Below are 3,520 nucleotides of genomic sequence, written 5' to 3' on the forward strand. Positions count from 1 at the left end.
TGTTTCTTTCAACCACTACACGTTCTTGCCCAGTGTAAGTTGTGTTTACAGTGATCCCTGCTGGTACTGAGCATCCTCAAATTGAAGTTGTTTCTGAGGACACAGGGAACCTGCTCATCCTGTCTTCCAGGTTGGGGAAACATAGGAGGAAACTTTATACCGTCATTGCTATGTCAAGCAGTAAATTAGATTCAGCATGGGTTTGCATAATCTCTAACATAGAATCAGCCAAGGGGATTCATGCCTGCCACAACGCATTTCCCGTATGTTTGCATACATATTAACCATGTGACATTCATATTTGTAAGGGGAGGAGAGGATATGTCTGCTAGGGGAACTTAAAAGTTAGTGTACTGAGATAAAGAGACATCACACTGAATCAAAACTTTGAGATTACCAAATATCAATTGTTCTCCATGCTGGTTGTTACACATGTTTTTAAAATGTAATACTCTACAGCATGAGCATGAAGAGCCAATGCACTGTTAAGAGTTGATGCTGTATCAATGTAGTTCCATGTTCTGTAAAGTCTGTGTACTTTAGAGCTGGGAACTTGGACAGGGAAGGCAATAAATGTGGGACAAGAGACTGAGGTATAATCTCAAAACCTACCTAAATTAACATTGAGTTGATAAATGAGTTGTGTGAAAAGTAATTTAATAATACATTTGTATATCTTACAGGAATTACACATGTGTAGCAGTACATCTTGACATAAATATCTGTTACATTCTAAGATACTGGAACTTCTGCTGGACCACACAGCCAGAGTCAACAATATACCTGGAAGCCACTTAAGACTTACGGAGTTTTTATTTGCCCTGAAGTTAGTGATTTGGAATTGACAGGTCAACTGTGTATCATACTTTATTCTCAGCTATTGCTGCAAAAGTTCTCATCACTCAAAATCCAGATATATTTTCATCATAATTCATCATCACAGCTTTCCTTTGTTATTATTTTATTAAACAAGATCTGTGTCAATGGAGGCAGTAACTGGTAAGATTTCCCCAGAGACAGTGAACTCTAGGGGCATCCTATATCAATACCACTTTATATTTAGTTGTCTTTTACAAAGTTGACAAAAGCAATATACGTCTTTGAGGAGGAGACAGACAAATGCACTCTCACATTGCTTATTTCTGAGCAGGTCTCCAGACTGATGTTATCTGTCATCTCAGACCCAGGGCAGCTTCCTGTTCTGCCAGGGTTTCTGACACACTCAGGATGTGGTTGCAACACTGTGTCTTGCACAGTAATAGACTGCAGAGTCCTCAGATGTCAGGCTGCTGAGCTCCATGTAGGCTGTGCTGGAGGATGTGTCTGCAGTCAGTTTGGCCTTGCCCTTGAACTTCTGTGCATAGGCAGTAGCACCAATATAAGGATGGACAGCTCCAATCCACTCCAGGCCCTGTCCAGGCTTCTGCTCACCCAGTGCACTTCATACTCAGTGAAGGTGAAGCCTGAAGTCTTGCAAGACAACTTCACTGAGGTTCCAGGCTTCACCAGCTCAGCCCCAGATTGCTGCAGCTGGACCTGGGAGTGGACAGCTGTGGAGAAAATGGCAGAGTAGGTGTCACTTACACCTCATTCTCTGGCTCCTCTTCAGGTTTGTAACTGGAGATTCCCTTACCTATAGAAATTGAGATGAGGAAGACAATGATCCAGCTCAATCCCATGGTGAGGACCTGTGTGCACAGGGACTGTGGAGAGGACACTGATCATATGTTGGTGGTGTGGACATCCCTGTATTTACAACCATAGACTCACATGATTTGCATATTAATGAGCAGGGAAATTCTTAGATAAGGACCTAGTCCACCTGGAGAAGAAGGAGATGGAGGACACCTGGGTCAGTCAGCAGGATGCTGAGGTCCAGTCCCGTCCCTGGCTGAGGAAATGCATCACGTAACCCTTCCCTCAGCAATGTGTAGACATGGTTGTAATATCAGGATCTAAGCTCTCAGTAGTTTTCTGACCTAGGACAGTTGATTTAATTTGTGAAGAGGTTGTCAGGTTGATTTGTAGATGGTGGCTGTGATGATGATGGTGATAGGAAATTTCAAAAGCTGCTAAGTTCTGATTACATCCTCATTTTAGATACATATAGTTAATATTTGATTAACGGTATCTTACATACTAAAAAGTGACCAAAATGGCTAAACGTAAATTTTGAAATATTTGCTCATCAAGGTTTAATGCAGAAATGTCTAAAATAGCTAAATTAATGTAAATAAATTACGTGTTTGTTAATGGGATTGTATCAAGAAGACGTGGTTATATGTACAACACAGCAGACTCTTCATCAAGAAGGAAAAAGGAATTTACTTCACTCTTAGCAAAATGAATGCAACTGGAGATTACTGTGTTAATTAAAACCATCTCTGAAACACAGACATTATGTGACTGTCTCATAAGTGTTCTTTCACATTCCATAGTGCATACAATTGTGTGTACAAATATATTATGGTTTATAAGTCAAGTTTTCTATTAGACTAAAGGAAAACTAGGAGGGAAAGAAAAGGAGGAGTAGAAGTGGAGAAAATACACACAGTGTACAATATACACATGAATGAAAATTATAAACATGTATAACATTATTTTTGCTATTCATAATTGTTTTGTCATTGAAATTTCCATTACTTTAGGAAGCATGTTAATTTCATATCTTCCATCACTATGTCCCTCTGTTTCCCTTTGGACATTCAAATAAGTCTCTCTTCCAACTTCCTGATCTCTTTAGTTTCATTAAGTAACAGATAACACAGTGAGTACAATTAATAATATCTACATATCCATAGGAGTGCCATCCACTAGTACATAGGGAACTGCAGAAACCTTCCAAAGAAGAGTAAATATATTGTCCTCATCATTCATCAAATGCCAATAGACACTAAACTTGGTGTGGGTCCTCAGGAGTCCCTCCCTGCCCATGTTGCAATGTATCCTTAATGTTGTCAGAAGACAAAAAAAAATGTTGTATTACCTCAAGTGGTGATAACAGGGCACACATCGACAAAACTGTGTATATAATCCTCAGAGGACAACTTATGAAATTCAATACTTGTATTCTACCATGTGAGCCCAAAGAATCAAACTGATATTGCTATCTTGCCAGTAGACACCTTTACCTCCTCAGCTATTTTATGACTCTCTGGTGTAATTTGACTGGTTTGAGTTTGTGCAGATCTTCTGTTGGTAACTACAGCTGCTGTCACCTCTTGTGAACAATGGCCATGTCAAGTCCTGAAGAGATGATGTCATCTCCATCCACCCCATATTCTAGACCTTACTTTCTATCCAGTCCCTCTTTCTGATGGACCCTGATCCTTTGGTGTGAGCTTGATACAGATACCTCATTAATGCCTGAGAATTCAGTCATTCACTCTCAACACTTTGACCAGTCATGAATGTCTGCATTGATCATTAATTACATAGCATACAGAATCATCAGAGATCAAAGCTGAGTGTGGTAATAATATATTCAGTGTAAATGTAAGTAGTATAAGCCGATTTAACA

The 3,520-nt window shown here is 39.6% G+C and overlaps 1 pseudogene; it reads right to left on the reverse strand.

The window, feature by feature from the left end:
• Positions 1 to 1,222: 1,222 nt before the first annotated feature.
• On the reverse strand, positions 1,223 to 1,679 carry LOC113838257 (annotated as a pseudogene).
• Positions 1,680 to 3,520: the final 1,841 nt, after the last annotated feature.

Source organism: Cricetulus griseus, chromosome 5 (assembly GCF_003668045.3).
Source record: "Cricetulus griseus strain 17A/GY chromosome 5, alternate assembly CriGri-PICRH-1.0, whole genome shotgun sequence".
NCBI lineage: Eukaryota > Metazoa > Chordata > Mammalia > Rodentia > Cricetidae > Cricetulus > Cricetulus griseus.